Genomic DNA, 13,527 nt, shown 5'->3' with positions numbered 1-13,527 from the left:
ACTCCAAGACATGCACGGGCTATAACCACCTCTATTTTAATCCTAAATCAGAAAAACGTCCTCTATAGAAGTTAGCGGACGAATATAATAATCAGATATTCCATAACATACTAAAAAGCTGCACGATTTGGCAGCAGGAAAACCTAAAAATACGAAACGTAACACTGTGATGTTCCTCATCCGTGAAATATTTCAGGCTTAACCTAGACAGCTAACTTTGATAAAGCTTTGACGTGACCTTTGTTATGTTTAACACATTTCATTGCGTAGAACGAATTTCGTTGAGAATGTCTCGACAAAAACGTTTACTTGATTTGACATGACTTTGTAGTTCGCGTTTTTGGTACGCCACTTCTTCCTACGAGTTAAACAGATGATGGATCCAATCTGCTCATAAACAGTGTCCACCAAGGTTTTTTTTTCAAATACATTTTTCTCATACTCTCAGGTATTTCCCTCAAATGCACTTTGGACAAAAAAGATAGCAGACTAACAATAAATCTTTTACTTTATTAATGATAGCAGTTTAACACTTGAATAACTTGGATAGCCGCTCTTAGCAAATAAGGTAGCCAAAGGGGTATTATAAAAGTTCACTGACCTGTTCATAATTAGCAAGAGAGCAGGACTTGCACCACGCAGGCGGGGAAGTGCATTTGCCGCTTGGCGCGCGCCAATCTCCGGCCAGCGGCGTTCAGGGAAGAACAGATTCCGTCAATTTCCTCCGATTTGTCAAGTGGTCTTTCAGACGCAAAAGCCTTTCCCTTTCCTGCGGGGATGTGAGGAATGGCTTCCGGATAGAACTTCAGCAGTTCCATGGAACGGAAGATTTCTTCCCCGGACATTAAGGCGTGAGGGTAACTACTGTGATCGTTTTATTTTTGTTTCCTTTTTTAAATTGTTCCAGCAGAAATGCAGGAGAGAATTGAAAAGGAGACTTTTTTCAAAAAGTCCGTATTCATTCTACAGTGCCTTTTCATGGCACTTTATTTCAGAAATAAAAGAATGTTACGGGAGATGCTGTAAGAGTGCATAAACAGAGAATAAAAAATGCACGAGGGGAATGTGTGACACGGCGACAGATAAGAAGCTGCGCCAAATTAATGAACTTCAGACCTAATTTCACCAAGGACTACGGCCTCCCTTTCGGTGGAGCTGCATAATGTAAATCCTGCGACCACATGCAAACACACGAAATGAGAGTTCAAGTTAATTCACGGCTGGGAATATCAAACGAGACTGCACGCACACAGGCTGGAGCTAACCACCACCAGAGACGCAATTACTTCTGAAATGAAAGTGGCTCCACGAATCATGTGCCCTGGATTCCCCGAGACGCTATCTCACGTATTATCGAGGCGAGTTCTGCAAAGGAAAGCAGAAGATATACGGCGTGCGATGGTAACATGGTTCAAGTAGTTCCCTGTCTCCTAACTCCTCATCGCCTGACTAGACAGATAATCCTGTTTCAGTGCTGACTGATCCAGCCCACTGTCATCGATCAAAATGCTAAGACGTTGAATTAAACTTTACACATTTCTGTAGTCAGTTCGTAATTTCCCTTGCCCAAAATACCTTCATCATAATTGACAAACAGTTGGAAAAAAGGGTCACAGACAATAAATGTCTGCTACAACGTGCGTATACTTTGGAATGTCTAAGCCATTCAAAGCATAAATATTTTGATGTCGATTACAGATAATTCCCGTTTTGTAATTTCCGGTCGCGTCTGCCATAAGGTTGACGAATAAGCAGGAAGGCTACCCAAACTTAGGCTATAGCGCCCTCCAGTGGTCTGTGACGCGTTTGAGTCGCTTCTCCGAGCTCCTACGCCTTAGGGCGCTGGGAAAGCCAAATTTCTTTAGAACGAATGACGTATTGTGTTTCCTCACAAAATTGTGTGAAAGGGATTCGCTTGTCCCGATGCATTTAAGGGCAGTAAGGACGAGAAAAACCGTTTTACTCAAGGATATCATCTTGTGGTGCCGGAATTTAACCCCCCCGCCCATTCTCAAGACCCCCCTGCGCCACAGAAGACTGGGATCTTTGGCTGTATCAGAGCTAGTAGAAAAAGATGTAGGTGTCTATTGAATCTCTGGTTTTTTCAGGAAGCCCCTGGGTCTTTGATAAGTCCCCCAGTCCCTGCAGGCCATGCGAAGCGGTGGAATTTAAAATGCTGCTATGAACATGGCATTCCACTTGGGAGTATGGGACAGTGATGAAGGGATGAGTGGGACACATCACCAGAACTGAAAAAGACAAGTTTTCAGGTCTGACTGGCGTTTAGCAGGAAAACCTGGTACACGATAATGGTCGCTGATAACACTACATATTGTGCAATTTCATTTTAGATCGTTGGTTTCGAAGCAAGGATTTAGAAATAATCTGTTCCTTAAAAACTCATTGTAAACCATTAAATTCATCTTAAGTCGGTTCAGTGTGGAGCAATGACCTTTGTTTCACAGGGTAATTTGGGTTTTAAATGACATGTCTGACATGCGTGAATGGATACCGAGTGCCTAAGCAGCACATCAGACATTCTTGGGTAACCCAAGCATTCCCTTGACAACCTATATCCGTCATCTGCCAAGCCACTACTCACCTAATGTCTTCCATTAATTGTCATCATCAAATTACTGGTAAGTGAGCGGCACAGCGACTCAATTGAGGCGGGGATGGGCCACGCGCCGTTGCCAGGAAAAACGGTGCGATATTTCCGCCCGCGCGAGGGGAACTCCAAATTGCCTGTGGAGTGAATGCCCAACATCGTGGGCGCTACATACATGTACATGTGCAGTGGATGCATTGCGTGTAACGCTGGCTAAATTCAGTTATCGGTTTTGTGTAAAAAGATCCTCTTTACTTAGAATTACGAATGTTATTTGTTCGTGTGTCGGTAGTGAACATCCTTTGATTCAGTGAATCACTTAAAATCTTCTGCATAGGCCTAATAATGCCGTATTATAAGAAACTGGGATGTTATTAATAACTTTAAAATACTATCGTTCAGAAAACAATCAAAGGCAAGATATTTTGTATTTCAACCAGCATAACGGTATACTACAAGGGCGGATCCAAAAACATGGGTGGGGGATATGTCAGAGTTTAATACAACTTGTACGGCCTTTAGAGGGGTGACGGGAAGTGTTAGCGCCATCGTATCTTGAATAATGTATTTTCTGTGGCCTGGAACAGTCAGGTGCTAAATTTTTGAAAACCATCATTTGCGCACAATGATAAGCGATCAAGTACAAGGATTTGTCCGTATACTCGTATCAGTCAAAGGAAACCAACAATACTTTTGTCGCTGTTGTTTCTACGAGGTATAACTGAAATCTCTACATGGGTATATGCCGTGTACTTGATCGGTCGCATTAATCAAATTTATTGTTTGCATAAAATCCAAATCTGTTTCTTGGGTAAGTTGACACTACTTTGGTTGACTTATAGTTTTTTTTGATAACTTAATCACACAAAAATTGCAACTGTTTGAATGTCTGACTTCTTTCAAATCTCACTCGAGCCCCAAACTCGATAAATCTAATGCTTATTGCAGAAGGCAGTATTTGTTAATTAATTGTGCGGGTTCATAGTTTAATGAGTTTTTTTTCTGAGAAACAGCTCCGGCTGAGCCTGTATAATTCATCGGTCAATTTGTGACAGGGCGCTGATCTTATTTACTTCGGTAACATTAATCACTTTTGAACCCTTTTAGAATCCATTTTGTTTCCTGGTGGAAAAAAAACCCAGAAGATGTAACATAGCGTAACCCTGTTCAGTTCAGTATCCTCTCTTACAGGCCTTTGCAATGATCTCATATGAGCGGGCTTCAACGCAGCATTTTGATTGCTATGGTAAATCCCCTTGGGCAGAACAAAAAACACGTCTTATACGCAATTGAAAATACCTCTGAAACACATCATAAAATTTTAACGAAGTCTTTAATTTTGAAAGCTAACATCTTAAGCTTTACAATTTATGACATGGTGAGAAATAAATAATACTTGTGGGTTGCGGTCTTTCTTTTTTGGGGGGGGGGGGGTTCACCCTCTACATTCCAATCCCCTTCTTACCCTTTATCGGTGAATCGCCCTCATTCATTCTGATGAATTAAACTGTTTTGTACACGATGGACAATGTCACACAATGCCGCAGAAGTAGTCCGACTGCACCTTGAAATCTAATTCATTCAAGATTAATTCGTTTTCATGGAAACATTCTTTTGTGACGAACCATCTAGTGGGAGGACGCCCTGGCATACCTCCGCTGACGCTACAATTGAAGTCTTCCACACAAATGGGCGCATTGATGAAGTCGGATTGCGAACAAGGCAGCCACAGAAAAGGCGCGTCTTATGCATTCTTACACGCAAGTCCCAGGGTACAGGGACATTTCATAGAGCATGTAGGCCTGATGAATTGCTGGCGGTAGGGGCGAGTCACAGCTCGGAAATAATAGTAGGAACTGGAAAGGGGAACTGGTTGTGCTTCCAAGCGTTCTCTGCAACATCAAGTGGTCAAAACACGCCGCTATATCGGTCGATGGTGGATATCAACTACACAGGAATTGCCTACACTTTGAAGGAAACCTCTAGAGAAAGTATAGTCGATCATAAATTAAAGAATGCAAACGCGTAGGCTATTCTTTCACCCTAGTTTACACAGAGTCTTCTACTGTATTTATCTGCACTGATTGTTTGCGGTACCAATTACTAAATACTAAAATTCCAATCCGCAAATACACCATTGGTAATATTATGCAGCGCGTTTAGACCAAAATTAGAGCCAGGTTTTGCTAAAGGCAGAAAAGTACTTGACTTTGATATTGTTGATAACTTCTGCTTAACATGATTGCGCCGTTAGCTTTCACCTGCACACGCCTTCCCTTTGTTTCGTTCAATCAGTCTCTTGTTTCAAAACAGGACACAGACGTCTGATTGAGGTTGATCGATCTCACAACATGAGTTGCCAATTAATTGCCAACATTTGTAAAAACCAATTTTCAAAGCTTTATTTTTAAATACGGAGCCAATTTACTTTTCTATCGGAGTTGACGGGCAGACTGTAGATAGAGTAAAGGAATTGTTGGAGTAAACGCGCGAAGGCCCCGTACATGCTGTGACATTTTACAACTCAATCAACGATGAGATGACAATAACAAACAGCGTCAGCCAGACGAGTTTACCGTTAATCCTTTTTTGCGTAGTTATTGTTGAAGGAGCACGCATGATACCTTCCCGTTTTCTGTGATACAAATTCATATCACGCAACTAGAAATTTACAGGCCATGGTTACAAGAGCACTAGCTCAACAGGACATGGGTTATATAAGGGAAAACAGTACACGCTGGAGCAAACAGTTATTTCGAGATCGTAGTGGGCTACAAGCAATCTCAACATGCGGTTCACACCAAGATATCCTATAATGGTGTAAGTAGTTCCGATGGGGAATATATCTAGCACGAACGGTCGTCGGATATTATCAGAGCACTGAACATTTTTCTAAAATTTAAAACAAGTTACATTAAACAATAACAATAAAGGTTTATATTGCTGACTATGTTACCACTCACTGCCATATACTGGCTGAATAGCAAAGGAATAATTTCTGGAGCCCAAAATTTAGTGACGGGCGTTACCAGTACAGGATAGCAGTGAGAGTCTCTAATAGTTGGCTGTGTATCATGATCGTTGATAAACCATTTAGCGACGACTCATTTTTGACATTTCTCCTAAACAAAGTGGTACTAAAATAAATATATCTTGTACATTTTACTCTTTGAATTAAGTTAACGCTTGACACTGCGTGGAAATGTGAAAACAAAAATATTGCCAAGTTTGGAGGCCCAAAGCATCATCATGGCTCCATTCGCACGGTGATAGACGCTCACTATCTAGAGCATGTCCTACCGACAATGGAATGGACCTTAGAAGGAAGGCGTATACCTTTCATTTAAATACGTTGGTCTTCAAAAGTCTCACCATGCAATTACCACCTCAACTGTGCCATTGTTTCTTTCACGGCATTCTTTCACATCATATTCTTATAATACTCTGTCGGTTTCCTAAGGTAACATTTTTATTTCAATCAGGAAATCGAATTTATGTAAATGTGCGTTTGTTGTTCGTGGAGCTTACGTATTTCAATGCCCTGCCTATGTGTCTCAGATGTCCCCTGCCTGCATCTGTAACTAGTTTTAAAAACAGTTAGAAATCTTTGCTTCTTTAATGCCGGGGGGGGGGGGGTAAAAGATGTATACTTTTTTTGATGTTTGTCTGATCTACATCAGTACAAAGCTGGATCGCGATTCTTAATATTTTTGTGTTTTAACGTGTTTATTTAACTGGTTCTTACGCATACATTTCGTATTTTACGTTTTTAGATCATTGCATAAATTGCTGTTTTAATGGGTTTTATTGTAATTGCTGGACACCTCTGGAAAACAGTATTTCACTAAGAGGTCTCCTTTAAATGAGCATCTTCTTTACAATTCAACTGCACAGATTCAGTGTTACTGCGGCTTTTCTAAACGGCGCACCGCGGCCAACGGAATAAATGAATGCAGAAAGCAAGCCATGAGTGTTCTCGAAACACCAACAAGATTTTACAAGTCTGTTTCAAGATGGTCCTCTTTACAGTCCACAAACACTGGTTTCGTTTTTTATTCTCATATGAAATGATTGCTGAAAGCTATGCGTTAGACAGCTGATATTGGGGAGAAGGTTCTTTCCCTGCAATCAATTCTCAGTCCGAAGGAGTTATGTCCCACAAAAGCTGACAAGAGCTGATTGGCTATGTATACCTGTCAGAAGCCAAATCAATTTGGTCACCACCTGCAAATTGAAGGAAGAAAGAACCGATGTTGCTTCGTCTCCGAATTTCAACAATTCGCCCTTTGCATGCCTATAAATCATCGCTCAACCTGAAATGTCATGCTGGTTGCTTGGAGGCGCTCGATATTTTTCCATGTGTTGTCGTGTTTGTGTGTTCGCTGCATACGCGGTCGGTCACATTACAGCTTCCCATGCGGTAAGGCAGGACTAATGCCAAGCGCCGACCGGCTCGGCAAATCAGGCCCTTTTCCCTAATATCAAACTCATCCCTCCAGCGATTTCAATCCGGTTGATTTCAAGCTCTCAGAAGACGGCGAGGTAAAGGGAGACAGTTTAATCCGTACTGCACACTGTCGTGGGACCGAATTAGATTCCATTCGAGGGTTTTCCGGCTAGCTTGAGTATACCACAGAACAAGGAACACGAGGTGCTTTGAACCAGGAGTATGACCCCGACAACCATAGTAGGTCTATATTCATATGGTTCAACCGCTACCAACTCGCTCCGAAGGTCCAATTTGTTATTTTATTTTATTCTGTACTTCCCCAAGGAGATTTTTGGCAGTAGGACCTGCGATCCTCGATCTCTAATCTCAATAAATCCTAATTTCTGTCACATTTTGACATAAATCATCACCAACTTATCTACACCAGACAAGTTGGCAACTAAAGCAGATACTAGATGAAATTAAATACTGGATTCAACAAAGTAAAAAAAAAGTATGACATCTTCACAAAATTAAGCCTGGTATATCAACAAGATATGGAATCCGATAGTCAGTATTAAGTTTGTTGACAATACGAAGTTTCTGATTCTTATGATATATTCTGATCCTTCGCTACCGCATCCTAGCATTCCATTGAAGCCGTACACACCAGTACTGCATACTGTAGAATCCGTCTCTGTGTGACACGGGCCTATACATATTACAAATTCAACCTCCTGCGGCGAACGAAATCGCATATATATTGCTGATTCCTCCAACAACTGCCCGTTGGGCCCAGCCCTATCCAAAGTACAACTGTCTGACAACGCACCAAGCATAAACCGTAAGATGACGACGAGCAACGTACAAGCAAAGTTTGAAGCATCAACAGAAGCAGGTTCAGAGAAAAATCTTGTACCCACAGAGCCGCGACAAGTGTGCCACACTATAAACAAAGTCGCCATGATGCTTGCGTCTACACGTCTGTGCCAACTTATCTAATATCTTACATCAGTCACAAAAATGCAGTACTTATTCACAGTCAGAACAATATACTGAACTAGGCTGACAGAAAAAAAACATGGCGCAAAACCAATTATGTTTAATGGGTCATTCTATTCAGTGAAGTCAGCGGCAACACTGCCATCTCCATGGTGTTTAACCTGCCAGCACAATGAAGAGGAAAACCTTTCAGGAGGAACCAGGAAAATCGGGACAACAGATCTCGGCTCGTCGTCTAATTGCGAGTAGTTGCCGCCGACGAGGCCCAACCCCGCCTGCTTTGCTCTTCAACCGATTCTGCGCGGCGCCAAACCACATCTCCACTGTCACTACCTTGCCGCCATTTATAAATGATTGTCGTTGCGATAAGGTAAACCCCATTTATAATGCCCAAGCTCCTTGAAGTCTGTAGTGGTATTTAGTGTTTACGAGGCTACAATTCAACTCAAGAGCGACTACCGTATGGTCCACAGTTATTTTAAGGGATGGTCTAAACTGCTGCGTGACTATGCATCCATCAGTGTGAATTTTAGCAAACAGGATTTGTATACTAATCTTCAAAGAACCATTTACCATTATTGAAAAATATACACTGAACATTAACGTGGGTTCTACTTCATTACTTTCATTCGCAATCGACAGTGCTTTCAGCTTGAATATTTCTACACAACGCATTCATAATTTGTTACTCGTTTGATACATGATACGCACTTTTGTATTAGCAGAGACTGGATTAACGACAAACACATTCCCGATGCTTCACCAGCATCATCACTGTAAGTACCGCTGGTGATGTACTCCTTGCTATAAATGCACCGTCTCCAGGCAACAATTCTTTCTTCGGAGTTTTACCTGTAGCATCGATGTCAGTTCAACGTTACCAACGAGCAATTAACTGGAGGGACGTGGAAGACAGACCTTTACATCCCTATTGTCGCTACTCGCAAGCCAGCTCACCATTGAAAGCTATTTTTCGGTTCTGTGTATTCGCGGCATCCGAAATGAATGGGAAAAAGGGAAAGTGGGCGAGGTACTTTAATTGAAACCCATTCCAGAGACGAGGCTCACTTTCTGCTTGGTTTTGATGCATTCATGGCCTTAACACCCTTTTTTCTCCACCCTGAGAACAAATTGGTAAAAATCAACCAACAAGTGGTAAATAATGTGCCCAATCAATCACGTTGGTTGGACACTTACATTTATTTTTGGGTTGTTTAAACCGATTTGTCGATCCTCATTCGAGAAAACAACACTTAGAATTACCTTGCTTGAAAGAAACTTTAACGTTGTTTTCCTAAAGATTTGAAGTAAAAACAAAGGGTGTGCTGTTTTCTTTTTCATAATAATGAATATTTTGAGGCAATTTTGCATTAATTGCTTTTAAAGGTACAGCTGCCCACTAGCTTTAACTGTACCATGAGGAGAAGTAGTTATTTTTATGTAAAAAACCCAGAAAATAAATGTTTCCGATTATGTACGTTGTTTGTTCACTTTACACTCTAGCTCCTCAAACATAATGAAACCGAAATGGATTTTTATTTTAATATTCAAATCACCCGATCCCAAAGTGTCTTGTACCTTTATGTCACTTCCAATCTAGATTAAAATTCATCCTTGAAATGAACACTTAATGTTTTAAGACTTCAATTTCACCCGTCAAGGCTCAAGTCATCTAGGAATAACAGCCAATATTGATGGCAAACGTAAGTTTGCCTGCCGAATTCAAAGAAAATCTAATTGATTGTATTGCCAATGGGTTTGCAATTAGGGCGTGTAACACATACACACTCGGGAAAGCTTGTTGGGCATTTACCAAATTAGAGGAAATTTTGAGATTTTAGTCTCATTGCTGGCGGACTAGGTCCTTTAACCATTATAGTACATTCCTTATTGGCCGCCAATACGTAAGGTTATAAAATGTCAAAGCTTGGCAATAGTCTTTGATGGTATTGTAGAGGCCAAAGAAAAAATTCCTGAGAAAACCGAAGTCGTGAATGAAGGTACCATTAGCGCATGAACATTCGTGCGAGGCTTTAAAAACCTGCTACACCGTAGGTTTTCAGATATTTGACAAGGCATTCAATTACAAATGAGCACCGTTGCACGGTTTACCTTCGGAACAAGCTATAATCCACCATAGTGATAATTAACACAGTGAAGGAAGTCCAATATGCGATTCAAAGCATCAAATTCAACTGTTTTTCCTTAAGATTCTTCTGGTAAGTGGCATAATCAATATGTCTCACCGAAACTTTCTGCTGTATGGAGCAACCGGCCGCATTTCCCTTTTTTATGTCATTCTTTGTCTGCACGTGTCGGTTTGCCTCTGTGCCAACTGCCATTCTACAGTCAGCATTCCAAATAAACCATAAATATCGTAGTCACTCTAATGTTTTGGACCAGAATGGAGTGCAGTATTTACATTAGATTTGGGGCTTTCTGCCGTCTTTTTGTTCGTGCTGTGTTGTACCAGCACCGACCACTTTTAATTCATAGCTGGAGCTTCAAAGCCAAACAGTGGACTCGCACATGATCGCTGGTTGCAGTCTCACTCTTTGCTTACAGAGTGTTGCCACAAAGCAATCGTCGCAACTCCATTCGTTTCAATGGGTTGAATTACACTCAGAAAATGTAGTGCCTGTGACTCTTTATCCCATCTCTTTATGAACGAAAAATGGCTGCATGCTTGAACATGCAAAATCCACTTACCCTTCACACGGGTCTGTTAAGGGCTGAATTTCATTTTTCTGTCAAAGCCCCTCATTTCCTGGAGGAACTCGGTGTCAGCAGAGATGAATTAGGAGACAAACTACAAGACAGAATCCCAAGACTAAACTACCTTTAGTAATCACAGTGCCGTTGTATGTTTAGTCCCCCAATTCATCCATCCAGTGTGACATAACGCTGGAGTAGACAGCAAATCACGTTGACGAACAACCAGAATCTTCAATGCAGCCAGTGGTTAGACACACCATAGATAGCCCATTGTATCGCAGCCTTTCAGCAGTGGGTGTGAAGATGCGTGCGTGCACGAGCTGTGCCAGCGCTAAAGTGAAGCCAGTAACGCTGCGCGGTTGGCTCCTCTCCCCACCAACCACTTTTTCTGCTGTCCTGATGGCTGCGCTACGTCATGTGGGGCGCTGTTTCAACAGTCTAACAGCCATTAGGAGGCTCACATTTACTACTGTTATGGAAATCAACCAATGTAAAGTAGTTTGACCTGGTAATTACTGGTATGCTTGCCGTATGTGACGCACAGTCGATAAAATATTAATTTCCAGATTCAATGACTTCATTTACGACAACCGCATTAGTAAATCGATCACTTTGTCCAGCTTGTTGACAAAAAGGAGTCGTGTGCATACAATCATCCTCGCAAAAGAAAATTCAATGAATGAGGACGGGCTATTTTTTATCCTCGTTCACTGAACCGCATGGGACATTAATTGTTTAAACTCAAGCGCGATTCCACAGAAAACGGTCACTGTCAAGCCAGGGAGCCCCAGAGTACAATCACCGATGCGCACATCAACTAACAAAGCGACGGAATGTTTGAACCATCAATGCAGTCAATCTACACAGCTTATGTCTAAATTTTGACCACCAACTGAGCAACAAACCGTGCTCTCCACAGTTTTTTCTACCATAATCTTTGAAAATGGGGGAGGATACATGCGGATTGAATACTTGACGATGTTTCGGACGAGGTAACAAATTGCAAAGTCAAAAGTGAAGTTACCTTTTGCTGTAATCTATTTCGTACAGAAATCGAACTCTAAGCTTGAAAAGAAAAACGCTGAAATGTTCGGTCTAGACACTATTTTATAACAATGAGATCTGCTTATTTCTTGCCATGTTGAGTCAGAGGCCGATTATAATCACCATCTGCATGATTTGTCAAACAACTTTTTTTGGTAATGTCATGGTAAGAAACAATTTCTCTCTTCCACTGCGCACGTTTTTGGCTGAAGTGTCTCATTAACCTGTCGATATGGGATCGTACGTTAATTTATCGGGGGTGGATGTCGTCGCAGCAGAATGCACTGCTAACTAAATTGTTTGTATACGGTACATAGTGCTATTTTTGTATACTGAGGATATGCATGAAATAACAGCCTGAAAAGCATAGTCATTTTCAATAAATATCTATCCTCAGGGTTTGCAGGCGTTAGAAACCCTGCACTCATACCTAAGCACGAAAACCAATCCATTCGAATCTATCAAGACATAGTGACGCGTATTAAAATCACAGTATGGGGCACCAGAGGCGATAAGTTTCCAAACAGAATTGAACAGCGAGCCGGTGCACGTTCGCCTGGCAGACGACGGTGCACTTCGCGCTTTGTGGATAAATATTTTCTTTCCTGCGCCTTTTGCGTCGGACATATCCCAGGGGCAGTCAAGTCGGGGACTAAGATCAACAGTATATCTTGTTTCACGTAAAAAGGTACCATACCCAGCGTATTTCGGTTCCTGGTTGAAGGAGAATACTAATGTGGTTCAGGTATTGGCGAGAGGGCCAACTCACAGCTTACAAACTAGCCCGTTCAGCGTCGCATACACAGGCGTACCTTTTCTGTCCACTTTACCCGATTCCTGCCCGGATGGTCATCTCGTTAATCCGGTAAGCTTAAATTATTCTTGCCTGCGGACTGCTGAAAAATGAAACCAGACCCACGGAGGAATAACCATTAAGGAATTAGACACTGCCTGATTTTCATTTCTATTGTAGTGCTGTTAACGCGATACGACTCGCGCGCTCAACTATACTGGCCACAACAGTTCGCACAATGTATGTCCGAAAAAAATGTCAGATTTCTTGGTAAAGTGAAATCTACGAATCTCGACTGAGCTCTTTCATAAGTGCACAGGAGGCCAGGAGATTAATTTCCGCCGAACGGAAAGAAAGTCCCCAAGATATATTTCTTCATCACTTTACATCAAATAACGACATCTTTTCATCTTAGCCACACGACGCCTTTTATAGTCTAAACTTCACACATACACAATTTGGATACAAGTATCTCTTGTTTCTCTGTAATGTAACACATTTCCAACTCTGGTATTAATAACCCATGTAGTATCCACATTGCTGTGGGGGGGGGTTATAATGTCATACTTTGTAGTTTCAATTCAGCATTGCAGCTGAGTCAGTGTAGAATAATCAAAATGATAAAGCAAAGCCTTTAAGCCTGTCTGTGCGCGGGAACTCCGCCATATTCTCAAAGACATCAAGCATTGTCTAAACCTTTCAATAAGCTTCGTGACTACGGTTGCAAAATCGAGTCAACACTCAGACCCGTTCCAATCTGGAGGTAAATATTCAATCCAAACAGTCAATCTTGCGATGTTGAACAATGTTTAATTCTAGCGCGCAAAATCAAATGTAGTTTGCCTCCTATTACTAGGATGTGTGTTTACCACTCCATCTGATCCGCCCATCAGTCATTCCGAGCCACGCAGTGATCACGATTATTCCTCGCTTACT

The 13,527-nt window shown here is 41.6% G+C and overlaps 1 protein-coding gene and 1 long non-coding RNA gene across 5 annotated transcripts in view; one reads left to right on the top strand and one right to left on the bottom strand.

The window, feature by feature from the left end:
• Positions 1–13,527, bottom strand: part of LOC110978147 (muscarinic acetylcholine receptor M1-like) — a 69,660-nt gene that overhangs the window by 54,923 nt on the left and 1,210 nt on the right. Inside the window, exon 1 of one of the 4 annotated variants that reach the window (XM_022232899.2) lies at positions 10,749–11,125. The exons of 2 other annotated variants lie outside the window; for them this stretch is intronic. The gene's annotated coding sequence lies outside the window, so the exon portion shown is untranslated. Of the gene's footprint in view, positions 1–10,748; positions 11,126–13,527 lie in introns of those variants that run through there. One more of the 4 variants, XM_022232896.2, reaches the window with a different exon arrangement.
• On the top strand, positions 7,052–9,663 carry LOC147800510 (uncharacterized). The gene is made up of 2 exons (XR_015425222.1): positions 7,052–8,409; positions 8,765–9,663. It is a non-coding gene; the product is annotated as an uncharacterized LOC147800510 (long non-coding RNA).

Source organism: Acanthaster planci, linkage group LG01, assembly GCF_054643075.1.
Source record: "Acanthaster planci isolate LZ-2023a linkage group LG01, COTS_SCS, whole genome shotgun sequence".
In the NCBI taxonomy this organism is placed as follows: Eukaryota; Metazoa; Echinodermata; class Asteroidea; order Valvatida; family Acanthasteridae; genus Acanthaster; species Acanthaster planci.
Note: the sequence above shows the minus strand (reverse complement) of the source record. Positions and strands in the feature narration are given on the sequence as shown.